Source organism: Geotrypetes seraphini, chromosome 3 (assembly GCF_902459505.1).
Source record: "Geotrypetes seraphini chromosome 3, aGeoSer1.1, whole genome shotgun sequence".
Classification (NCBI taxonomy): domain Eukaryota; kingdom Metazoa; phylum Chordata; class Amphibia; order Gymnophiona; family Dermophiidae; genus Geotrypetes; species Geotrypetes seraphini.
In genome coordinates, this window is record NC_047086.1 from 410524302 (window position 1) to 410551764 (window position 27463).

Here is a 27463-nt window from a genome sequence, read left to right on the forward strand (position 1 = left end):
GCAGCCAATGGTATCGTAAGAGGAGAGATGAATGTAAGATGTAAAGGAGAATGAATTCAATCTTCTCATTTTGGGTTGTGATATGAACTTGTGAATATGGATGGATGTGTTGAATAGGATGTTTCTTATGAATGCTTTACTTTATGATTTTGAATATGTACTTCAGTTAGAATCTTTATAATTCAAACTCATGAAGATGGAATGTTTACTACTGCTGGTATCCTGAACTTAATTTCCTGGCTTATGGTGATTAATATGACTAAAAGGTTATTCGGATGTACATGATTTGCTGTATGATCAAGCAATGGATTATACACAGTAGATTATATGTGATAGCTATATGTGGGAATAGATTGTTGAGAAATTGGAGAAGCATAGAAGTTTCTGGAGTAAGGGCATAACAGAGTTAAGATGTACAGTGAAAATGAATTTCTTCAATCAACGTCAGACTTTGTGGGAATATTGGCGTATAACAAAGAAGAAGACTGAGAATAATCTTTACAGTTTTTAAAGATATACAGTTCTTTAAAGTTATTTCCAATACCTTTTTGGGTAATTTGGATGTCCTGCATGGATGTAGTTATATGACATGATGGAAAGTCAGGATACAGATGTATTAATAAATAAATGTTCCAGTAAAGAGGATGTTAGCAGAATGAAAAGAAGCGCAGTTGTGAAGGTCCTTATATAATAATACTAATGACTCAATTTATGTCAGAGTTTTGTAGAATTGCTTGATAAAAGAAAGACGACAAATTCAGAATGTATAGATAAAGATACATTAGAATTCATAGTTGAATTGGTAAACTCACATGGAGGAATGGGGTGGTTAATGTCTTGAATCGAATGTAATTGTTATGTAAATTTTAATCTATAGGTGATATTTGGTTTTTGTTCATGGGGTACTCTTATATAGTAGAACCTAGATTGAAATATTGGTTAGTACTGAATATTAATTGAAGTTTATAATGGGTGCTCATATATTAAGTGAAACATACTATCATTTTGAGAAATTATTTTAAATGGGTATATATGTAATATTTATTATTTTAGCTATAGGTTAAATTAATTTTTTGAAAAAGCAATATAGAATTAAGAATTGGTGAATTTTCTTAAGATATGGTACAATGAGATTATCATTTTGGGTTATGGGTAAGGAACTAACTTAATGAAAATTTCTTCAGTAAGCTGATAAATAGGTGATGATTTAAAGAGTACTGTTTTAATGATATGACACTTTCAGTTGAATTAATATTTTAAACGGAATGGAATTATATAAAATAAAGTAAGAGGATTCAGGGGGAGGTATTAAATAAATTGAATAAGTGGTATGGGTTAAAGATGGTAAAGTATTGTAATTTATTTTATTCATTTTGGATTAATGTTTGATATATTTTTATTTATAAATTATTTTGGACAATAATTATTGATAATATGTCTTAGAAGATTTGAGTGATTTTTAAAGATATGACTTTTTCTAAAAAAAATTTTTAGGATGGTCTTTGGGGAGGTTATTTACTATCTAATCTAATATGCGTGTCATCAAGTTTCCACTATTACTTATTAATTGGGTGGGTTGGGATTGGGAGGGATTTGGGTTAAGGGTAAGGGGATTGGATGGAATGTGGGAGGATTAATTTTTTGTAGTAGGAATGAAATTTATTTATTGGGTGTAATGGTGTCTGATCATTTTAATTGTATTAAATTGAGTGTCATGTTTTTAAATGATATATTGAATGGATATTCAATTATTTTCTCTAAACGTCAATGGCTTGAATCATCCAGTAAAGAAGAAGAAAATTTTAAATTTTTTACAGAAACAAAATGCGGATATATATTTTATCCAAGAGACACATCTATAGTTAGCAGAATCTAAGAAATTACTGGGGGGTTGGGTTTTGAAGTGTTTTTTTTGCTCCAGCGGTAGGGAAGAAGGCTGGGGTTGCTATTCTAATAAATAGGAAGTGTTCTGCCAATTTTCAATTAGTTGCTGCAGATCCTTTAGGAAGGTGGGTGCATATTAAAATGATAATGGGAAATACTGCCCTGGACTTATTTAATGTATATGCTCCAAATTCGAATCAAGTGGAGTTTTTAAAAAATATTCAACAGTTGTTAATATCACTGGCTACTACTAATTTAGTGGTGGCTGGGGATTTCAATGCTGTAATGGATCCACTTATTGAGAAACGACCAAGTAGAATTATTAAGTCATTAGGGCTAGATAATTTAACACAGTCATGTGATTTAGTTGATATATGGCGTATTCTTCATTTTAATGATCGAGAATTTTCATTTTGTTCACAGGTCCATAATTCATTTTCGAGAATTGATTATATTTTTGTTTCCAATAATATAGTTCAAAAGGTGAAGAAAGCCGTTAAAGATCCTATAATTTTATCTGATCATGGTGGTGTGTGGATTGAATTGAAATGTGATGAACAAGATTGTCCTAAACCAATATGGAGATTTGATAATGGTTTACTTGCTGATGTAAAATTTATAGAAGATTTGAAGTAAAAAAGGAGTGAATTTTTTCAGTTTAACACTGCTGATGATATCAATATTGAAACGTTATGGGATGCGTTTAAAGCAACTATAAGAGGGAATATTATTTCGTATTCGGAATACATCAAAAAACAACTTAAAAAAACAATTTATTGATTTGGAAAAAGAAATTAAGGTATTGGAGAATAAACTAATTAATAGGTGGGAACAATATACTTTACAAAAAATATTAAAAGCGAAGGCCAAATATAATGAGATAGCTTCCCAATTTGTAAGAAAAGATTTGTTTTCTCAACAAGTTAAATTTTATGGTTACTCAAACAAAGCAGAAAGATTATTAGCAAATTTTCTTAAAGCAAAAAAAAGGAAAACCAAAATTATTGCAATTAAGGATATGCAGAGAGGTTCACACACTACAAATGATCATATTTTGAAGCAGTTTCTTTCTTTTTATAAGGATTTGTATTCTTCTGAGTCTTATGAAAATAAAGAACAGGATGGTTTAGAGTTTTTAAATCTTATTAATGGACCGCAGATTCCTGATCATATAAAAATAAGTTTAGAAGATCCTATATCTTTGAAGGAGTTAGAAATAGCATTGAAATCTCTTAGAGTTGGATCCGCTCCAGGTGGGGATGGATATACTGTTGAATTTTATAAATCATTTCAAAGTAGTCTTTTGCCTTATCTATTAAATTTATATCAATATCAACTAACTAGAGGTTGTATTAAAGGTACTATGGCGGATTCTTTAATTATTGTTTTGCCAAAACCAAACAGAGATTCCACTTTGGTTTCAAACTACAGGCCTATCTCGTTAATAAATGTGGATGGAAAACTTATAGCAAAAGTATTGGCTCTAAGATTGGCTAAAGCTCATCCTTTTATTATTGATACTCACCAAACAGGATTTGTTGCTAAGAGACATTCTTCAAATAATACCAGATTAGCTTTCCATTCTCTAAATTTAACAAAAAGTATGAAGGATACGGCTTTTCTGATATCTTTGGATGCAGAGAAGGCTTTTGATAGAGTTGAATGGTCTTTTATGTATCAGGCTTTAGAATGGTTTGGTATAAGTTCTGGTTTTATTCAAATGGTATAAATGGTTTTATTCAAATGGTATAAGTTCTGGTTTTATTCAAATGCTCTCCTGGTGCAAGGTTATATATTAATAATAGTATGTCAGAGAGATTCAACTTGTTAAGGGGAGTTAGACAAGGCTGTCCTTTATCTCCTTTGCTTTTTGATATTGTCTTAGAACCCTTGTTAATAGCTATCAATCAGGCAAAGGAGATAAGAGGTATTACTTATTCGAATTGGGAATTTAAATTCTCTGCTTATGCGGATGATATTCCGCTTTATTTGAGGGAACCGGAAACTACCATTCCATGTTTACTTGAATTAATAGAGAGGTTTGGAAGGTTCTCTGGGTATAAAATTAATTGGAGTACTCAGACTGGAAAGGGGTCACGAGTGGAGTTCCGCAGGGGTCGGTGCTGGGACCGCTCCTGTTCAATATCTACATAAACGACCTAGAGACGGGTACCAAGTGTGAGGTCATTAAATTTGCAGATGACACCAAACTATACAGCAGGGCTCAAACCAGGGAAGACTGCGAAGATCTCCAAAAGGATCTAACGCAGCTGGAAAAGTGGGCCGAAAAATGGCAAATGAGCTTCAACATAGGAAAATGCAAGGTCATGCACGTGGGGAAAAAGAACCCGATGTTCACATACAAAATGGGGGGAACACCACTAGGGGTCAGTAACCTGGAGAGAGACCTGGGAGTGATGGTAGGCGCAACACTGAAGGCATCGGCGCAGTGCGCCACAGCCTCAAAGAAAGCAAACAGAATGTTGGGTATCATAAAGAAGGGTATTATGACCAGGACGAAGGAAGTCATCATGCCGCTGTATCGTGCAATGGTGCGGCCGCATCTGGAGTACTGTGTCCAGTACTGGTCGCCGTACCTCAAGAAGGACATGGCAGTACTTGAGGGAATACAGAGAAGAGCAACTAAACTGATAAAGGGAATGGAAAATCTCCCATATACCGACAGATTGAAGCAGTTGGGACTTTTCTCCCTGGAAAAGCGGAGACTTAGAGGAGACATGATAGAAACCTTCAAGATCCTGAAGGGCATAGAAAAAGTAGACAGGGACAGATTTTTCAAATTAAGGGGCGCCACAAGTACAAGGGGGCACTCGGAGAAATTGAAAGGGGACAGGTTTAGAACAAACGCTAGGAAGTTCTTTTTCACTCAGAGGGTGGTGGATACATGGAACGCGCTTCCAGAGGCTGTTGTAGACAAGAAAACATTAAATGGTTTCAAAGAAGGTTTGGATAGATTCCTAGAAGAAAAAGGGATTGAAGGGTATAGATAGGTATAGGCCACTACTCAGGAAATGGGCCTGATGGGCCGCCGCGGGAGCGGACCGCTGGGCAGGATGGACCTATGGTCTTCCTCAGCGGAGGCAACTTCTTATGTTCTTATGTTCTTAAGTCTGAAGTTCTCCCGCTTAATGTTCACTGTACCAAAGGGTTATTTGATTCATTCTCATTTATATGGAAAGAGGAAGGTTTAAAGTACTTAGGTATTATTATTATAAACACAATAGAAGACACAGTGAAGGAGAATGAAAAACTTTTATTAAAAAAAATAACAGATGTGTGAGCAATGGAATCCTTTACATCTTTCTTGGTGGGGAAGAGTTCAAACTATCATAATGATGATATTGCCTGTGGTTTGCTATCAAATGAGTATGAAACCAATTTTTTTCCAGGGGTCATTTTACAAAAGATTAAATGGTATTTTTATAAAATTTGTTTGGTTGGGTAAAAGACCTAGAATTGCTTTAGTATCTCTACAAAAAACAATGGTGGAAAGAGGGGTAAATTTTCCAAATTTCTATAGGTATCATGAAGCCTATATTTTAAGACAGGGTATGTACTGTATCCTCCCAGATCTCATGGAAAATGTACCAGACTGGTTGAATCTAGAATGGCGGCTTCTGTTTCCCTTACATTTATCTCATCTTATTACCGTATTTTCACGCATATACAGCGCACCTGTGTAAAACGCGCACACGGGTATAGCGCGCAGGAAACCGAAATTTATGTAAACAAATTAATATATAGCACGTTAATATATAGCACGCACACGCGTATACCGCGCATGCTGCTCCTTGAATTAAAACCTCCTTCTGCCGTCCCGACTCTTCTCTCGCAGCTCTGCCCCGAATCGCGGCCCTACTCCTGCCTTGACGTCCCGACTCTCCTCTCGCCGCCCTGCCCTCTGCCCCGACTCTGCCTGTCCCCCCTTAAAGGTCTGCCTGTCCCCCCTTGAAGTCCTGTCCCCCCTTAAAGGTCTGCCTGTCCCCACCCTGAAAGCCTGATGCCCCACCCCGAAGGACCGCTGGCCCCCCCACCCTGAGGGACCGCTCGCACCCCCACCCTGAAGGACCGCTCGCACCCCCCCCGATGTCCGATTCATCCCCCAGCCCCCCCCCCCCGCATGGAGAAGCAGCCCACCGTTGGTTCCCGATGCCAATGAGCCCTGCTGCTTCCTTTGCCGGCAGTCCCGCCCCTTCTCTGAGCCCTGGGCTGCTTCCTCTGCCGTGGTCCCGCCCTTTCTCTGACATCAGAGTTATCCCACTCTTTTGGAATTCCTCAAAACCACACTCCACCAGACCCTCCCAAAAACTGAAACTATCATTCCCCTCTATAAAAGGTATATCCCACGCAGGAAAACTTGGAAAATCTCTCCCCTTTAGAACCACGGAACTCTGGAACAACCTCTCACCCCACTCAGAAACTCAAGCTCCTTCCAATCCTTCCGCAAACACTTGAAAACTTGGCTCTTTGCAAAAATCTAATCACCTCCCATTCTCCAGTATTCTGTCCCTCTCTTTCCTCTTAGTCCCTCTCCTTTATCCTTCATTGTAGTTCCTTTCCTCTTAATTCTGTAAACCGTGCCGAGCTCTGCGCTTGCGGAGATGGCGCGGTATACAAACCTAAGGTTTAGTTTAGTTTAGTATTTGGAATATTACAAATAAGAATGTCAAGTGATTAATTAAGATATTTATGAATGATTGTTGTACACTTGTTGTAATTTTTGAAAATGAATAAAGATTTTTTTTAAATTAAAAAACAAAACAAACCCAAAACAAAACATGCGTACACAAACGACTCTAAAAGAAAAGAAATATAAGAACCACAGTGTAGAGAAGGCATGAGTTAAGAACTAACTCTCACGCAGAGCCTTGAAAAGAGGGCTTCTCAGCTCCGTGAAAAACTTAGAACTGAGGAGACGCAGGAAGGCACTCGCACATTGCGGTAGTCGCAAACTTTCTAAAAGTTCTTCAAGCAAGTCTGCTTGTCAAGCTGTCTGCATCGGGGCTCAGTGGTTGACGTCACCCATATGTTGAGACGTGATATCCCTGTTTGTCCTGGGATAAACAAAAGGATTGCCCCAATTACCTCAAGGCAAAAGCAAGCCAAATTGTAAAGTGTATCCTATGTTCTTTCATAAGTCAGGACCCACCCAACCACTGGCACTGATGCTGAAATAGCAAAGAAAAGCAAAAACCTTCTCCAAATGGCCAAGCATTTATAGTTCTTCCAAAATACTGTCTACTAACGAATAAGAAAGCTATAGACTACATCTCTCCTAATTCAGTGGCCTCCATTAGTCTTTGTAAAGAATAACAGACAATTAAAATTGACTTACTATATAAAAATCAGCTTAAAACTAAAAATTTCACATATCATCATAGCATAAAAACACCATTATTGCACACATATAAGTATGACGGATGTAGATAAGACTACAAGTGTAAGTGGCGATGTCAGAAGTCGATGGCTGGGGGCTTGGTTTGGTCAAACTGAAAATTTATACATATATTTCCCATCTTACAGTAAGAATACATGTATAAACAGATTTCCCCATTGGGTCCTACATGGGCTCGTTTCCCCATGCAGGATTAAGTTGCGTCTTTTGTTAATTGCTGTTACTTGTACAGCTATACCACTGATTTTTCGACAGCTTTGCTGGATTAACAGCTTTGACGAACCAATTGTGATCACTTTTAGAACATGCTCGAACCCCGGCATCGATGGCTGGGAATCCTCTTGTTCTTTCTACCTCCGTGAAAATACTAGGAGTTATCTTTCTGTGAGTTTTAAGCTGTAGATGGCTATCCCGACAACTGGAAACCAGGCATTGCAATTTTGCTATATCTCTGCTCAATCAATGTGCGAGAAGCAGCCTCAAATCTCAAATAGTAATGGTAGTCAACAGCTCAGTTGTCATCTGCAGGACGATAGGTTCAGAGATTGAATGTATGTAAGATGAGAAAATGTAACCATACCAAGCCAACCTTCTCTCTGTGGCCATAACTGTTTTCCTAACCTCTTCAGCAGCTATTTAATTTGATATTGAACCCAGTGGCACAGTAAGGGGGAGGGGGAGCAGACTGCCCCAGGCACCGGTGCCTCTCCTCTTCAAATGTTCACCAGAGTGCAGCATCAGCCTGCGCGGTTTGACTTCCTCTCCCTTATCACATCACTTCCTGGTCGCGGGTCCAGGAGATGACATCAAAAGGGGACTGAGGCCAGCGTGAGCAGGAGGTGGAAAATGTCGCTCGCACCGAAGAACATTTCAAGAGGTACACGAGTGGGCAGGGAAAAGTAGGGGGTGCACAGAGCGGAGATGCCTCCCTCCCTTGCAACACAGAACTCTATAATCATTCTTAGGCTTTCAGATTCTGCTTGGAAATCCACATTCTCACGAGCCATCTGCTATGTGACACAGATCCTTTGGTACTTACAAATCTATAACCAGAGCTTTCCTCTGTGCTGAAGTCTTTGATCACTTCATTGCTCAGCTGAGGAAGATCAGGGCCAACATAGATCTTAGTAAAATCAGGGATTTTTTTCCAGTAACTTTTCTCCAATGGAGCCTGCTCATTTATTGTTGATTAATGTCTTGCCATCTAAAGCAGTCACCAGGTGCTTGAATGGTACTTCGCCCAGTGCAGGGTTACAATGTGGGAAAATCCGGACATATCCTCTGATGACTGTCCAGATGCCCGGATGTTTTATTTAAATGGGGACTCTGTTCAAGCAGTGGCATACATAGCATATGTGACCATCATTTTTTGACTCCCCCCCCCCCCATCTGTATGAAAAACATGATTTTTAGTAACAATCCACATGTCGCACAACAAGAGTGTACATAGGAAAAGGCAGCATCTTACATACACTCATTGTAAAACGAAACAAGTCAGACTAGTACAGATCAATCCTGCACAGTCAATGCTAACAGAGAACCATGTCTTTCATACACTACACACATAACATAGAAAACACCTTTGCCTAGTATGGAATATGTAATCACAAACTAACCCCTCCACCTTTTACAAAACTGTAGTGTGGTTTTTAGCCACAGCGGTAACAGCTAGACACTCATAGAATTCTGAACATCAGAGCCTTTACCACCACAGCCGGAGCTAAAAAATGCTCTACAGTTTTGGAAAAGGGGAGATAAAATAGAAATACATAGACAAAAGTTAAACTGAACCACCAAGAAGCTGGACTCTGTATACAATGCAACACCATAGAAACAGAAACAGTGACGCATGTCCCCTAATATTGTGCAAAATATAAAGATAGCAGATGTAAATTTGAAAAAAACAGAGAAATAGAAACATGATGGCAGATAAAGGCCAAATAGCCCATCTAGTCTGCTCATTCGCAGTAACCATTCTCTCTTTCTCTCTCTAAGAGAGCATCGCTTTACAAATTAACAAATAACCCCCCCGCACACCTTTTATAAAGCTCCGTTGGGTTTTTTTTATTGCAAGCCTCGATGATAAAAGCTCTGGCGCTCATTGTCACAGCTATTGATAAAAAAGCCTAATGCAGATTCATAAAAGGGAGTCGGGGGGGAATAAAACAAAAATAGAAAATAAGATAATACCATTTTATTGGACTAATACATTTTTCAATTAGCTTTCAGGGACCAGAATCTTTTTTTCTCAGGTCAGTAAAGTACAAGTATACTGCTGTTACACTATACTCTTCCTGATATGAGGAAGGGGGTTTTGGTCTCTGAATTAGTCTAATATATATTGCAATTAGTCCATTAAAAGGATCACCTTATTTCCATTTTCTATTTATAAATATTTATCAACACAACTACAATATTATTTTAAAAAAATAAATAGAAGTTTTTTTCTACCTTTGTCTTCTCTGGTTTCTGCTTTCTTCATCTTCTTGTCACTCTCTTCCTTCCATCCACTGTCTACCCTCTCTCTGTCCCTTTTATATGGCATCTTCTCTCCTTCTATGCCCCTTCCAGAAACTGTATGCCTCCCCCTTCCATCTCTCCCTTCACCCCCATTGGTCTGGCATCCATCTTCTTCCCTTCCTTCCTCCAATGGTCTGGCATTTCACTCTCTCCTCTCCCTTCTCAATTTATTTTCTGCATCTGTCTAGATTAAATTCTTACTACCCTGTCATCAATTTTCCTTTTCACTGTCTACCTACAGCTTGCCACCTCTTTCTCTCACCCCCTCCAGTATTTCACTAACTCAAGCCTCTTCCCCCATCATGTGCCCTCTTTTTATTTATCCCCTCCTTCCATCATGTGCTCTCTTTCTCTACCCCTTCCATCCATCTTCTCCTCTCTGTCCACTTCCATCCAGCGTCTATCCCCTCTCTCCACTTCCATTCAGTGCCTGCTCCTCCCTTTCTCTCCTCCCCACTTCCTTCCTGTATCTGCTCCCCTCTTTCTTTCTCTCCTCACAACTTCCATTCAGCATCTACTACTACTATTAATTATTTCTATAACCCTACCAGATGCACACAGCACTGAACAGAGTCACAAAGAATAAGAAAACAGTCCCTGCTCGAAAGAGCTTACAATCTAAACAGGCAGACAGGATGTCATGGATATAGTTAAGGGCTCCCTTCTCTCTCCCATCCACACTTCCATCCAGCATAGGCTTCCCCTCTACCCTACCCACTAACATCCAATGTCCGCCCTTTCCTTCCCTCCATCCACCGCTCTTCCATCAGATTCTGACTCGTCTCTCCCTTCCCCTCACTTCCATCAGCATCTGATCCCTTTCTTTCCTTCCACCCAATTCCATCCAGCATCCTTCCTATTTTATGTCTCTCTTCCCTTTTCCTGCACACCAATTCCATCAGCATCTGCCCCCTTTCTCTCCCTCCACCACCCTTCCATACCAGTATCTGATCCTTTCTCTCTCCCTCCACCATCCTTCCATACCAGTATTCTGCTCCCTTCTCTCTTTTCTCCACTACCCTTCCATACAAGTATCCTGCTCCTTTATCTCTCCCTCCATCCCAATGCCATGCAGCAAGGTCCCGCGATGATTTCGGCTGCTGGCTCTGCTCCAGAACAAGTGACATTGGAGAGGGTGGACCAGCAGCCACAGGGTCCACCTCCTCTGACATCAATTTCTTGTTCCACAGCAGAGCTGGCAGCTGCAGTCATCGTGGGACCTTGCTGAACGTCCCCACAGCTGCCACTCTGCTCCGGAACAAGTGACGTCGGAAGGGGTGGACTGGCAGCCACAGGGAGGTGCAAGAAGGTCCCGCGGCAGAGTAGGGCCTGAGGTTCCGCACCTGATGTGCCGGCTGTACACCCCCTTAGGGCATGCACCCTGGCGGACCACTCCCCACCCCGCCCTTTGTATACCACTGTGTCTGGGTTTAGGTGGCTCTCTCGACTTCCCCACCTACCTCCTTCACAACCGCTGTAATTCAAACATCAGGCAGCTGGCAGCAGCTACGAGGTGAGTCTTTTGCCCTGGTCCAACCTACGCGAGAACAGGAAATTGTTGTGAGGTTTCAAATCGTGCTATGGTTTAACCACCACTCACCCTCTTGTTTTTTCCATTTTTCTACCAAAAATTGAAAATTGTAACTTTTACTCTTTCCCTCCCGACTCATGTTTGTATTTTATGAAAGTATACTGTTAAAATGTTAGTTTCTTTATATTATTCTCTATTTTGATTTTGTACATCGCTTAGTAATTTTAATAAGCGATTCACCAAACATATTAATAAACTTGAACCTTGAAACATAGAAATAGAGAGAGGCGGCTTCTGGGGCAGCAGGTTCACCACATTGCTACTGCCGAGTGTCCAAAGATTGAATTACAACATCCATGAAGGAGGTAGGTGGGGGAGTTGGAAACTAGAGATATCACAAGAACATAAGAATTGCTATACTGGGACAGACCGAAGGTCCATCAAGCCAAGTATCCTGTTTCCAACAGTGGCTAACCCAGGTCCCAAGTACCTAGCTAGATCCCAAGTAGTAAAACAGATTTTATGCTGCTTATCCTAGGAATAAGCAGTGGAATTCCCTAAGCCATCTGAATAATGGCCTATGGACTTCTCTTTTAGGAAATTATCCAAGCCTTTATTATTATAATTTTTTTTATGTTTATTAAGTTTTCAAAAGGAATTCCAACAAATATACAAAGCAAATATCAAAAAGCTAACCCCCCCAAATCTAAACACCCCAACAAATCCCCCCTCCCCCACCCTCAAAGCAATACATTTTAAAAAAAACTTGTTTGGAGTCCTATTTCTCTGGCTGAATTTTGTATTTTGTGTTCTATTGATGGCTATAATAAAAATCATTTGACTACAAAAACAAAATTATACAGAGTGCTTTCTCCATTGTACATAGGGTTTCCAGATCTTAGAATAATTCCCATTTTCTATTGAAATATACACCGTCTAATGTTAGGAAGGGGGGAGCTTTATATTTTATTATTCATATTGGGAAAATAATAGAGGGAATGATGGGAGGGGAGGGTGGTAATTTTATGTATTATAAGATAACTAGTCGTTAAGCCCGTTACATTAACGGGTGCTAGAATTTATGTCTGTCTGTATTTTCTCTTTCCTCCCTCCATTTCCCTGTGTAGCGCTGTCTCTGCTTTCTTCCTCAGTCTGCACTCTCAAGCTGTAACATTACTGCTTAGCTTTTTCTCCCTGCAAGCATCTTTGCTCTCTTTCTCATCCCCAGTCTCTTTGCTATTTTTCTCTTGTTGCAGGGGTCTCTGCTCTCCTTTCTCTATATGTTCCTGATTCCTGCAAACTTCTGTTTTCTCTGTATGCTCTTGATCCTGTGTTTCCCTGTAGGTGTCTCTTCCTTTTTTTTTTTTTTTATTCCTTCTTCACGTATGGTTGATTTATTAAAAGTTTTTATATTTTTCCTATTTGTTGCATGCCTGTCTCCTTGGCCGCTGTATGTTTCTCTTTTTTTGCTTTCTGTGTTTGTTTGTGTTTTTTTGCTGATTGTCTACTTGGTCGCTGTCAGTCTGTCTGTCTCATTGGCTGCTGTATGTCTTTTTTGCAGTCTAACTCCTTGGCCACTGTATGTCTGTATGTCTTTTTTTCCTGAATTTATCCTTGGGCATTGTATTTGTTATTTTTTTCTGTTTATCTCCTTGGCTGTTTGTATTTTTTTTTTTTTTTGCTGTCTCCTTGCCCACTGTCTCTCTGTCTGTCTACTTGGACGCTGTATGTAAGTATGTCTGTATTTTTTTTTGTTGTCTGCCTCCTTGGCTGCTGTATGTCTATTTGTCATTTTTTTCCTGTGTGTCTCTCTCTCTCCTTGTCCTCTGTGTTTTGTTATTTTTTCAATCTGTCTCTTTAGCCCCCTGTCCCTCTGTGACTGTGTGTCTCTCTCTCCTTGTCCACTGTTTGTTTATTTTTTTCACTCTCTCTTTAGCTGCTGATCCCCTCTCACTGACCCTTGCGACTGCATGTTATTCCGGCTGGGTTTCCATGGCAACCCTGCTCGCGAGTCTGTGAGTGTAGGGCCGTTTTGTTATTTCCTCATGGGAAGCTGTCTGGGTCTGGCGGCGCCGTGTAGGGCGGAAGCGGGGAGGCAGGGCCTCAGTACCAGCTGGGCGGCTCGCGCCGCCGGCCCCCAGGAGCCCAAGGCTGGTGGCGGGGGAGGCAGGGACGTGCCTGGCGTGCCATGGTGCAGGAGGAACGGAGATTGGCGGCTGGCTGCTGTCCAGCTTGTGGAGGCGATCGGCTGGTGATGTATAAGCGCGCATACGTACTCCTTCGGCCACAGACCTACAGCGCACGGAACACGCACATAGGAGTGCGCATGCGCGGCTAGCTTTTTATTATATAGGATTAGAAAGATTGTCAAGGGATGTGTTTAACTGTATTGTTTTAATGTTTATACACTTGATGTAAGATTGAAAATGAATAAAGAATTTTAAAAAATAATAATAATAATTCCCAATTGTATTATGTCTCAATGCGGTCAGTTTAGACATCAACTGTAAAAAGTCCAGACGAGAATAAACTGTAAAAGAGTAGGCACCTTACAAGTGCGCCAACATTGTGCCAAAGCAAGTTGGGCTGCCATAAAAACACAGGCCGCCAATTTTTGCTCAGAGAAGTTAACCTCGGCACTCCCACTCCTTCTTGACCAAGAAACGACCCACCTGCTGCCAGTACTAGCACACTCCCGGACATGTCCACCAGATATACATAAAATCCCCCCTTTGTCCACACTTGCGCCAACAACAATCAGTCCCCACCTAATAAATGGAGAAAAGGCGCTCAGAGGTTTATCACCTGTAGTACATTTTATAGCCATTTTCGATATAGTTAATGGACAATGTGGGTTTAAATAACCTCTTACAAATAGAATCCCAAAGTGGAAAACTACGCCCCCTGGGAGATCCTGCTTTCATCGAGCCTTATAAAAATCATAAGGGGATTCCCTTTGCAACAAAGCTCGGTAGAGCCGTGAAACTCCCCCCTCCTCCCCGCTCCAGCCTTAATAGCTTGCTCCAGGTAGGTTTCTCCCAAGGAAAGCTCCCAAAAAGCCCACTGATGTAGAAAAATGTGCAAGCGTGTGTACAAAAAAGAATCCCTATTCTCTAACCCAAATTCCTCTTGTAAATCCTGAAAGGGATGCAAAGCCATATTATCCCAAAGCTGCCCTAATGTGCGAAGGCCCGCCAGGATCCACTTACGGCGAATAGTAGCCTCACTGCCTGGTGAACCAGCAGGCAAGAAGGCCACAATGGCCATGTGAGCAAAGAACAATGGCCCCGTGAACATCCGCTGATGGAGTACATACCAGCACCGAAGTATCGCCTGCAAAAATGGGTTAGGCGTTCGCAACGCCAACCGCAAACGGTCCTATGGGACCTAAGGTAACATCCAAAGAGAAACCCTTAGAAGAAAGCTCTGTTCACTATGAATCCATGGATGATCTTCATAAGTGACCCATATGACCACTTCCTGCAGAAGAGCAGCCTTGTAATACAATCGACAATTGGGAATTCCCATCCCCCCTTTCCAATTGAGATCTATAAAGAATAGTCCGATGGACCTGTGGTGGTTTCTTTCGCCAAATATACGCAAAAACCTTTTGCAATAACAGACGAAAAAAATCAGCAGGCAACACTATGGGGAGGGCTAGAAATGCATACAATAGTTGAGGTAAAATCATCATTCTGATAGCCGAAATTTGGCTTATCCAGCTAAGATTCAACCCTTCCCAACGCTCAAGATCATAAAATAAAGCATGAAGGCGAGCCGAAAAATTAAACTTATGGTCTGCAGTTAAATTCACCCCCAAATAGGTAATAAAATTAAAGGCCCAAGGAAAGGGAAATGCAATCTGAAACCTCCGGACCACCCTAGCCTCCAAATTTACATTTAGTATCTCAGACTTAGCTATATTGGCTTTAAAGCCAGAGAGTGGGACAAAGTGCTCCAATTCCCGTATCGCATGAGGTAAAGATAGCTCCGGGTTACGTAACAAGAGTAAAATATCATCAGCATATAGTAAGATTTTATGTTACTGAATCCCCTGAATAGCACCCTGAGATCAAATCTGACTCGCCAACAGCTCCACAGAGAGCACAAAAAGCAGGGGAGAGAGGGCACATCCTTGGTGCGTCCCACAAGCCAAAGTAATAGCAGGCAACAGAGTACCATTAAGTTTGAGTCGGGAGAGGGGAGGCGTCATATAACAATTGCAACCAATCATAAAAGCGCTAATACCCATTTTATGTAAGACTGTGAATAGGTACTCACCTGGATGAATGTTTTTTCAGCGTCAAGAGACAGTACCAGCGATGGGGTGCCCTCACGATGGGCATGCCACATAAGGTGTAAATCCGTTTTAATATTATCAAATCCCACTTGATCCATATGAACTAAGTGAGGCATATGGGCCTGTAATCTCAAGGCCAAGACTTTGGTAAAGATTTTATAATCAGCAATGAGATTGGCCGGTATGCCGCACAAGAGGTTGGATCTTTGCCCTTTTTATGGATAAGCGTCACCGCCGCCATACGCCAAGTCTGAGGAAGGGGTGAGTTTCATCAAAACTATTAAACACGTGGACCAACACCAGTACCAACAAATGTTGAAACGCTCTTTAAATTTGTTCATAAACCCGTCTAATCCAGGTTCAGTGTTCAGGGACAGAGAATGAACAACTGCCTCTACTTCATCAACAGTGATCGGTCAAGACAAGCGGGCCACCTTCCCCTCAGAAAGAGCCTCCAATAGAATAAAATCTAAATAAGCATCTATCTCATGTTCCAGGGTGGCAGGGTCAGCTTGGTAGAGATCACTATTAAACTGCAGAAAAGTGGTGGTGGGGGGTTCATGTGATGCAGCCTGTCTGAACGGTCACAGGAGAGGAGAGCTCTGCTCCCACCCTGGTGAAATTCGGCTATTTCATCCTGCAATCTCACCATTTTTGACTTCCCTCCCCCCACTCCCACCCCCGAGAGCTGCAACAGGCTGCCCGATCTTTTCAGCAGGGATCAGTCTGAGGAGCGGTGCTGGGTATGCCCATTCGCACAGCTAAGCCAGCTCAAGATAAGTTCCAGTCACCCACAGCCAAGATGGTGGCGGAGCCTGCGTTTTTTACCATCCCAGCGGGTGACTTGATTCAGGAGATAACACGCTCTGTCTCAGCAGCTTTGGCGGACTGCCTGAACAAGCTACAGTCGGCAGTAGAAGAGATCAACGAGAAGTTTGACTCCCAGAACCGGTGGATTGTGGAGGTAGAGCAGCAGGTCTCGACTACAGAGGACACGTCTACAGCACTGGCGGCCCAGGTGACAGAGCTCCACAATCAGGGCGCCGAGATAAAGGACCGGCTGGAGGAATTTGAGAATTGGAGTAGGCGCAATAACTTGTGTTTAGTAGGCCTCCCTGAGACAGTAAAAGACCCGGAGCTGTACGACATCTTTAGCTCCTGCCTGTCAGAGAAGCTCAGCTTGACAGGCTCTGGTCCGCGCTGTGAATGTGAGAGGGCCCACTGCATTGGCAGCAAAGCTGCAGATGGCAGGCAGCCGCGCACGGCTATTGCCCGCATCAACTGCTGGAGGGATAAAGAAGCAATCCTCAAAACCTTTCAGAGGTCCGGAGCACTGGAGTATGAAGTGTCCAAGGTGCTTTTATTCAATGATTACTCGGTGCAGGTAGCTGCCCAGCAGAAATTGATGTCACCATAGCTAGAGAAACTAGACAGGGGAGTCCTTTGTTCACATTTTTGTTTCTCCTCTATCTGGACCCTATTTTGCAAACTATTATGTTGGATGATGAATTACAGGGACTGCCAGAGGGTCCATCGCAACTGCGGGTGTTGGCTTTTGCGGACTTGCTTCTGACCCTTGGCAACCCACAGCATTCCTTACCTAGAGCCTTGGAATTCGGGTATGGTACTGAACAAACTGAAATCAAAGGTTCTGCTCTTGTCCCTAGATATTCCGGGAAATTGGAGGGGGGGATTTTCTTTTAACTTGGACTTTGGATTATTTGACTTATTTAGGTATTTGAATCTCTCCAGATCTCACACTCTGAATATAGGATCACTACTGACACTTACTAAACAGAAACTGCAGAATTGGCAAATTTTTTCATTGACCTTAATGGGGAAGATTGCATTGTATAATATGGTTTTGGTGCCACAGTAGCTTTATGTCTATCAAATGATTCCTGTTTTATTGTCAACTAAACATGATAAGGAACTTAGTAAATATTTAAGGCAGTATTTGTGGAATGGTAAGAAGGCAAGATTGTCCTTGTCTGCACTGATGCAGCCAAAGGACAGGGGTGGCCTGGGACTGCATAGTTTAAAGCTATTGTCCCAGGCATGTCAAATGAGACATTTAAATGATTGGTTCCGGAACACCAGACATTTTTCAGCCACCCCTCAAGAATTGACTTTGTGTGCTCCTTATCATTTCAGCTATTTGATACACACTAAACATCTGCCTCCAAAAACCTCATCAGCAAGGGACCTTCTGTTACCACGACGTCGGTTGTGGAGGATTTTGTGCTAGCATCTTCATGTTCCTTCTACAGTGACACCATATTTGCCTTTTTTGGGAAAAAGAGACTTTGTTCCTGGATTGTCACCTTCTTCTTCCTCAGTTTGGAAAGTCACTAACACGCAATATATATTCCAGGTTGTTCATTCTACAGGATCCTTGAAATCCTTGGCTGACCTTATCGGGGAGTTAAAATGGTAAGATCGAGACTGGTTCTCCTACACGCAGATGTCCTCTTACCTTTGATCCTTACCTCAGGATTGCCTTACAGACCGATGCATGGAGCTTCTTTCTGAGGCGTTATGCCTATCAGCGCAGATGCAGATTGGTTTGCGGTATCACCATCGTCATTTTCAGGAGAGCCTGAATGAACTGCAGTATGAGTATTACATGGATAAATGGTCTGCAGATTTACCTTGTGTGGTTACTGACTAAATGATCAAAAGAGGACTGCATCGAGCGGCCCTGATCACCCCAAAGGTACTTTTGATTGAAATGAATTATAAAGCTCCTGTTACGTCTCTCTCGGTCTCCGTCCTATCAATATAAAGCGAAAAAGCAATGTTACTTACCGTAACAGTTGTTATCCAGGGACAGCAGGCAGCTATTCTCACTAGTGGGTGATGTCATCCGACGGAGCCCCGATGCGAACGTCTCACAAGCATACTTGCTTGTAAAAACTTTAGAAGTTTCGAGTCGTCCACACCGCGCATGAGCGAGTGCCTTCCCGCCCGATGCACCGGGCGTGTCTCCTCAGTTCAGATAGCTAGCAGAGAAGCCAACCCAGGGGAGGTGGGTGGGACGTGAGAATAGCTGCCTGCTGTCCCTGGATAACAACTGTTACGGTAAGTAACATTGCTTTATCCCAGGACAAGCAGGCAGGTATTCTCACTAGTGGGTGACCTCCAAGCTAACCACAATGGGATGGTGGGAGAGTTGGCAACTTAGGAGAATAAATTTTGTAATACTGTTTAGCCAAACTGTCCATCCCGTCTGGAGAAATTATCCAGACAATAATGAGAAGTGAAGGTATGAACCGAGGACCAAGTAGCAGCCTTACAAATCTCCTCAATTGGTGTCAATCTGAGGAAGGCTACAGAGGCTGCCATTTCTCTGACCTTATGGGCTGTGACTTTACTGTGAAGGGGTAATCCAGCCTGAGCATAGCAGAAAGAGATAGAAGCCGCCATCCAGTTGGAGATGGTGCGCTTAGAGATAGGGCGCCCCAACTTGTTCGGATCAAAGGAAATGAAAAGTTGAGGAGCAGTTCTGTGAGGCTTGGTGCGTTCCAGGTAGAAAGCCAAATCACGTTTACAGTCCAGAGTATGAAGAGCAGATTCTCCAGGGTGAGAATGAGGCTTTGGAAAAAACACTGGAAGAACAATGGATTAATTCAGATGAAATTCCGAGGAGGAATTTGGAATGGGTGCGAAGGACCACCTTGTCATGATGAAACACTGTAAAAGGGGGATCCGCAACCAAAGCTTGAAGCTCACTGACTCAACGAGCAGAAGTGAGGCCAATGAGAAACACTACTTTCCAACTGAGATACTTCAGAGGAGCCTTGTTAAGAGGTTCAAATGGAGGCTTCATAAGCTGAGAAAGAACAACATTGATGCATCAGCATATAGTAGACATGTGGCACTATACTTTTGTGCTTGGTCCGGAAATGTTGTTTATTTTAGACACTCCGTCTCATTCTTCTCCTAAAGGTTTTTGAGGATTTATGAATCGCACTTTTTTGCTGGGAAAGAAAGTGATTTTGAATTGTTGATCTCTACTGATTACCCCACTCTTGCTCATTGGTACATGTTTATGATACAGCAAGCATCTATGGAAAGATTGTTACTGACCTCTTTGGAAACCCTACCTGGATGGGCGTTTTGCTCTTGGTGGAAGCCATTTTGGTCCACTTTAACTTCTAGGGCACGAAGTCATATGTTAAATGTTTAATTTTCTTGATCTGTGACACACTGGAGTTGGATCACATTTTGGTTAATGATTGATTGTAGAGGTTGGGTGGATGGAGGGATAGATGGGTGGGTATGGTGGGTTTCACTTGACTGGGTATTTTCTTGTATTTTTGTGTGCGGCACTTGTCTTTCTTTGTATTGAAATTTAATAAAACACATTTTGAAAAAAAAAAGAAAAAAATGTTTTTGACTACTGAACATCATGTTTTACCAACCATTTACATCCTACCGAAGATACACAAATCTTTAACTGACCCATTGTCTCTGGCAATGGCTCTATTCTAGAGTCTCTATCAGATTTTGTAGATTATTTCTTACGCCCCTTCGCCCTAAAACCAAGCCATATGTACATGATTCTTCACATATGATTTCAATTCTCAAAGACTTTGATGGCGATTTTGAAGATATTATCCTGGTAACAATGGATATTGAGTCACTATATACCCCAGATTGATACCATTCATGACATAATAGAGGTGGTGACACACCTATCCCTAACAGATTTATAATCACACGGGCAACTATTTTATTTCTTTAAAAAATTCAAATTCAAACATCTATGTACAAATTCAAACATCTATGCACAATTTAAAATAAGGCCTCAGTTCAAATTTGGTCCTTGTAAAGAACTACCGACAGCTCCTTATTTAGAGAAAACTAACAAGGAGATGGGTTTTTAGCAGTTTTTTTCAGAATACAATCTCAATGAATCTTTCATTGCATTCCATAGTTTGGGGCCAGCTACCAAAATTGCTGCTATCCAGGTCTTTTTATAGTGCACATCATGAATTTTCTCAGTGTCTGAGTGTCTCATTTTGGCATATATTTTAATAGTGTCCGAGTCAAATACTGTGGTGCCTCCCCAAAGTGTATATAATGTATTATAGTCAAAGTTTTGTATTCAATACGGTACTCTATGGGCAACCAATGTAATTGCTTCAGCACTGGCGATATATGCTCATAGTGAGATACCCCTGTGATCATCCTTGTTGCTGTATTTTATATAACTTGTAAAGCATGCATTTTTGATTTTGTTACGTCCAAAAATAACGCGTTACAAAAGTCTAGTTTAGTAAAGACAAGACTTTGGATTGCTATTTGAAAATCTAGCATTGATAACATTGGCTTCAATCTAGAGAGTATTCTCATCTGCAGGAACGCACTCTTAACAACATTCAGAATGTGATCCTTCATTAATAAGTGACTATCTAAGTCGGGGGCGTCAATCACATAAGGGGCCGAAATCTAGAGCACAGGCCAAATTTTTTATTAAGATACTCAGGGGTCCTTTTATTAAGGTGCACGCTAAAGATTAGCGCATGCTAAATACTAAGGCATCCACTATATTCCTGTGGGCATCTTAGCATATAACACATCTTAATAAAAGGAGCCCTTAGTCTTAGTAGAAGTCTAGGGTTACAACCTCTCCAACCCCATGCCGGCTCTGTGGTGGAAACAAAATAAATAAAAAAGACTTTTCCTCTCTCTTTTAGGTCCTACTTCACGCTTGCTGTCTTAACACCAGCTCTCAAAGGATACACGTTTCAAATCTGACATATTGTAATCACAAAAAGCACAGTTACTTACCGTAACAGGTGTTATCCAGGGACAGCAGGCAGATATTCTCACATGTGGGTGACGTCATCTACGGAGCCCCAGCGCGGACAGCTTTTCAAGCAAACTTGATTGAAGTTTCAAGTTTGCTACACTGCACCACGCATGTGCATGCCTTCTTGCCCACTAGAGGGCGCATCCCACCTCGTGGTCCTCAGTTCCATAACCAGCAAAGAAGCCATCCCCGGGGAGGCGGGCGGGTTGTGAGAATATCTGCCTGCTGTCCCTGGATAACACCTGTTACGGTAAGTAACTGTGATTTATCCCAGGACAAGCAGGCAGCATATTCTCACATGTGGGTGACCTCCAAGCCAACCAAAAAAGGGCAGGTGGGAGGATGGCCATTTAGGAAAACAGATTACGTAACACCGACTGGCCAAACCGGCCGTCGCTTCTGGACAAAGTGTCCAGACAGTAGTGGGAGGTGAACGTATGAACCGAAGACCAAGTGGCAGCTTTACATATGTCCTCCATAGGAGTGGATCGGAGGAAAGCAACCGAAGCTGCCATCGCCCGGACCTTATGCCCCGTGACTCGACCCGGAAGCGGGAGACCAGCCTGAGCGTAGCAAAAAGAAATACAAGCAGCCAACCAGTTGGACAAGGTGCGCTTGGAAACAGGGTGTCCTAAACGATTAGGATCAAAGGACAAAAACAATTGAGGAACCTTCCGATGAGACCTGGTACGTTGGAGATAAAATGCCAACGCCCTCTTACAGTCAAGCGTGTGGAGCGCCGTCTCGCCAGGATGGGAGTGAGGCTTAGGAAAGAACACAGGAAGGACAATGGACTGATTGAGGTGGAAATCAGACACCACTTTAGGCAAAAATTTAGGATGGGTGCGGAGAACCACCTTGTCATGTTGAAACACAGTAAAAGGCGGGTCCGCAACCAAAGCTTGCAGCTCACTAATCCGTCGAGCAGATGTGAGGGCAATCAGAAATACCACTTTCCAAGTAAGAAATTTCAAGAGAGACTTGTCGATAGGCTCAAAGGGAGGTTTCATCAGTTGAGCTAAGACAACATTCAAATCCCAAACGACGGGAGGAGGCTTCAGAGGGGGACAAACATTGAGTAGACCCTTCGTGAAACGAGACACCAGAGGATGAAGCGAAAGAGAACATCCTTCCAAGTGACGGTGGAAAGCAGAAATGGCACTGAGATGCACCCGAACGGATGTCGTCTTCAGGCCTGAATTAGATAGATGCAACAAGTAGTCCAGTACCGAAGACACCGGGACCGAATCCGGTTCCAGATGACGCGAGGAACACCAGGAGGAAAACCTGGTCCATTTCTGGGAATAACAAAGCCTGGTCGAGACCTTGCGTGAGGCTTCCAACACTTCCCTCACCGACTGAGAAACCGGGACCGAAGTCAGGGGGAAAGGAACCAAGCGGTCAGGTGTAACGACTGAAGATTGGGATGCAACAGCGAACTCCGACTCTGAGATAGCAGAGAGGGAAACACAGGCAGAAGCAGAGGCTCCCTGACACTGAGTTGAAGAAGCAGGGAGAACCAGTGTTGACGGGGCCACCGAGGCGCAATGAGAATCATAGTTGCTCTGGATGATTTGAGACGAACCAACGTCCTCAAGATCAGGGGAATAGGAGGAAACGCATAAAGGAACCTCCCTCCCCAGTCGAGAAGAAAGGCATCTGCTTCTAGACGGTCCGGGGAGTACATCCGAGAACAATACAGGGGTAGTTTGTGAGTCTCCGGAGAGGCAAACAGATCCACCTGCGGAGTCCCCCAGCGGTCGAATACCTCGCGCAGGACTCTGGAGTTGAGTGACCACTCGTGCGGCTGGAGAAGCCGACTGAGTTTGTCTGCCAAGCAGTTCCGTTCTCCCTGGATATAGACCGCCTGTAGGAAGATGTTCTGGGAGATCGCCCATTCCCAAAGGCGTAGAGCTTCCCGGCAAAGGGACCAAGAGCCTGTCCCACCTTGCTTGTTCACATAATACATGGCCACCTGGTTGTCCGTACGCACGAGGACTACCTGATCGTGGAGTAGGTGGCAGAATGCGCGAGCCGCCAGAAAGATGGCACGAAGCTCCAACACATTGATGTGACAGCGTCGGTCCTCCGCCGACCACAGGCCCTGGGTCCGCAGACCGTCGAGGTGGGCCCCCCACGCGTACTCCGAGGAGTCCGTGGTCAGAACCTTGCGATGTGGAGGGACGAGAAAGAGCAAATCCCCAGAAAGATTCGAAGAGACGGTCCACCAACGGAGCGATCGTCTCAAAGAAGGAGTAACCGCTATGAGACAAGAGGCAGGATCGCAATCCTGGCGCCACTGAGAGGCCAGAGTCCACTGAGGGATTCTCAGGTGCAGTCTGGCGAACGGAGTGACGTGGACCGTAGACGCCATGTGGCCCAGAAGCATCATCATGCGCTGAGCCGAGACCACAGGTAGCCGAGAAATCAGACGGCTCAACCGAACCAAAGCCTCCAAACGAGGAGGAGGGAGGAACGAACGAAGGCGAACAGTGTCCAGCACTGCGCCTATAAATTGAAGTGATTGGGTCGGGCACAACTGTGACTTGGGAAAGTTCACTTCGAACCCCAGTCGCTGAAGGAAGATGATAGACTGTCGGGTCGCTGAGATAACCCCCTCCCTGGTTGGGGCCTTGATCAGCCAATCGTCCAGGTATGGGAAGACCTGAAGCCCCCGAGACCTCAGGGCTGCAGCTACTACCACCATACACTTCGTGAAGACTCGAGGGGACGAAGCCAGGCCGAAGGGGAGGACCCAGTACTGTAGGTGTAACTCGCCCACCTGGAACCGTAAGAATTTGCGGAAGGTGGGATGCACCGGAACATGGGTATACGCTTCCTTCAGGTCTAGGGAGCACATCCAGTCCCCTTCCTCCAAGAGAGGATACAATACCGGAAGTGACAACATCCTGAACTTCTCCCGGACCAGGAACTTGTTGAGCTTTCTGAGGTCTAGAATGGGGCGCAAGTCCCCGGTCTTTTTTGGGACCAAAAAGTAACGGGAGTAAAACCCCCGCCCCCGCTGATCGGGGTGTACAGGTTCCACCGCTCGAAGCCTCAACAAGGCCCTGGCCTCGGCCATGAGGATGGGGAGCTGGGTCCGATTGTATGGGCAAGCCCCCGGTGACTGTTCTGGTGGCGCAGACCAAAAATTGAGAGAGTAGCCCTCGGAGACGGTCCGGAGCACCCAAGCGTCGGATGTTATCTCGGTCCAAGCCGCATAAAAGGACCGGAGTCGACCCCCTATGGGAAGGGGGACCGGCGCGATTGTGGAGGGGGGCCGGCCCCATCCGCATAGCACGTCAAAAGGACGGCGCTGGCTTGGACGCAGCCTGCGCCGGAGGTTTCGTTTGTCCCCCTCTTCCCTGTTGAGGTGGACGCCGTGGCGGAGGCCTAGAAAAGGCCGGCGTCGACTTCTGAGGGTAACGCCTCGGAGGAGGCCAGAAGGGTTTCTGCGGCGTGGCCCTAGGTTTCGGACGGACCAACGAGGCCAACGAGCGCTCCTGCTCCGACAACCGTTTGGTCGCCGCCTCTAGGGACTCATCAAATAACTCGGACCCCACGCAAGGTAAATCCGCTAGGCGTTCCTGCAGGTTTGAGTCCATATCGAGGGTGCGTAGCCACGCTAGGCAGCGCATAGCTACAGCGAATGCAGACACCCTCGACACCAACTCAAACGCGTCGTACACAGCGTGGAACAGGTACAGGCGCAATTGAGACAGGTTGGACATAAACCTGGCGAATCCTTCCCTACGGGAATCTGGTAGATCGTCGTGATACTGAGGAAGGTCCTTCACCATGCCACGTAAGTAGGATGAGAATGTAAAGGCATAATTGAGCACTCTGGTTGCCATAAGGGAATTCGAATAGAGGCGACGACCAAACTTGTCCAGGGTCCGACCCTCCCTGCCGGGCAGGACCGCCGCAGAAACTCTGGAGGGTTGTGACTTTTTCAGCGCCGACTCAACCAGCAAAGACTGGTGGGAGAGTTGAGCCTTATCGAATCCCTTGGGTGGGATAGTCCTGTACTTTGACTCCATCTTAGACGGCACCGCTGTGACTGTAAGAGGTGAAGTCAGGTTCTTAAGGAAGGTCTGATGAAGGACCTTATTCAAGGGGAGTTGGGGAGTTTCCCTCAGGGGAGTGGGAAGGTCCTGCTCCTCGAGGAACTCCTTGGTGTATTGAGATCCAGCCATGAGGTCTAGACCCAAGGCACGCGCCATGTCCTGCACAAAAGTGGAAAAAGAGGACGGTCTGGCGGGCGGCGAGGGGGTTCTCGACCTCCCCGCCGAACAGAAGGGGGAAGCCTCGTGGGAATAGCGTGGTTCCCTACCGGACCCGGATTCCCAAGAGGCCAGATCCAATGGCCTCGAGGGGGTCGGGGAACGTCTACGTCTCGAAGAACCCCTGGGAGAGGTCCCAGGTGTCCGAGGCACCGAGGCACGCCCCCTCCTCTTTGGCGAGGAGTCACGCGAACCCCCTCTCGCTGGGGAACGGAACAGCCTCGGATTATCGAGGCGGAGCTCCGAGACCCGCAAAGCCTTGCCCCCGAGTGGCGAGGAGCAACCACGTCGCCGAGGAGAACCTCGCGAACGCTTAGGCTTCCTCGGACGACGCCTCGCCCGAGGCCGACCCGAGGGCGAGGAGTCCCGGGAGGACCTTGAGGAAGAGGAGGAGGAGATCCGCCTCACCCTGCGCACCTTGTCACGGGACCTAACGCTACTCTCAGGCGGGGCCCCTGAGGCCGAAGTCGAGGGTAAGGTCGGGGCCGAGGTCGGTGCCGCCCCGGTACCCGAGGCCGAGGGAGTCGAGACAGAGGCCGCAGAGGCCGGGGCCCTCGAGGCCGAAGCTGTCGAGGCCGAAGCCTGCTGCAAGTGCTCGAGGGCTCCAGACAGCTCCGTGGCAATCAATGCTCGGAGCAAATCTTGGAACGCCGGGATCCCCACCATGGTAGGCAGGTCCGAGGCCGGGGGATGCTCCCTGGAGGGCGACCTCGGTATCGAGTATTCCCTCGGGGCATTAGTGGCCATAGTTTTTGGCGGGGCCGAGGACGACCCACCCGCCGTCGAGGAGCCCGAAGATGGTTTCTTTGTCGACCCTGGAGTCGGGGATGGAAGAGAGGACTTACCCGAGGCAGGTTTCATCGGAGGCGTAGGCTTCGATGTCGAGGGACGCGGCGAAGCCGAGGATCCCGAGGCCGAGGTCGAGGCCGGGGCCAAAGCCGAGGCCGACGTCGAGGCCTTCCCCGGCGCGGAGTCAACCGCGAAGAGCTCCGCCATCCTGGCACGGCGTCGGCGGAGCGCTCTGGCCTGAAAGGTGGAGCACCGATCGCAAGAGTCAGTCGGATGCTCGGGTCCTAAGCAGAGCAAGCACCACCGGTGTGGGTCGGTAATGGAAAGTAACTGCTCACACCGGGTGCACTTCTTGAAACCCGTCAAGGGACGGGACATGAAAAACCGACCCAGCCGAAAGCAAGGCCGGCCGCGGCTCACGGGAGCCTCCGGAGCCGAACTAAAATAAACGTTTTTTGTTGTTTTGTTTTTTTTTAAACTAACAATCAAAACAACAAAAAGCAACGAAGTACAGCACAGCGACCGATCAAAATTCACCGGACGCGGCGACAGAAGGCAAAAAAGAGCAGAGCTCAATTTCCACAGGGCTTCTGGCTCCGCGGAAAAAACTGAACTGAGGACCACGAGGTGGGATGCGCCCTCTAGTGGGCAAGAAGGCATGCACATGCGTGGTGCAGTGTAGCAAACTTGAAACTTCAATCAAGTTTGCTTGAAAAGCTGTCCGCGCTGGGGCTCCGTAGATGACGTCACCCACATGTGAGAATATGCTGCCTGCTTGTCCTGGGATAATAGAAAATACAATGATTTTTTTCTACCTTTTGTTGTCTGGTCATTTTGCTTTTCCATCATCTTGGTCCCAGTTTCTCTTACTGCTTTTTGTCTATCTTCTACTAATTTTCTTTCCAGTGTCTGCTGCCCATTT

At 44.7% G+C, this 27463-nt stretch overlaps 1 protein-coding gene across 1 annotated transcript in view; it reads right to left on the reverse strand.

The window, feature by feature from the left end:
• Positions 1 to 27463, reverse strand: part of CUL9 (cullin 9) — a 535945-nt gene that overhangs the window by 447188 nt on the left and 61294 nt on the right. The window contains exon 4 of the mRNA XM_033937681.1: positions 11281 to 11357. The gene's annotated coding sequence lies outside the window, so the exon portion shown is untranslated. The remainder of the gene's footprint in view (positions 1 to 11280; positions 11358 to 27463) is intronic.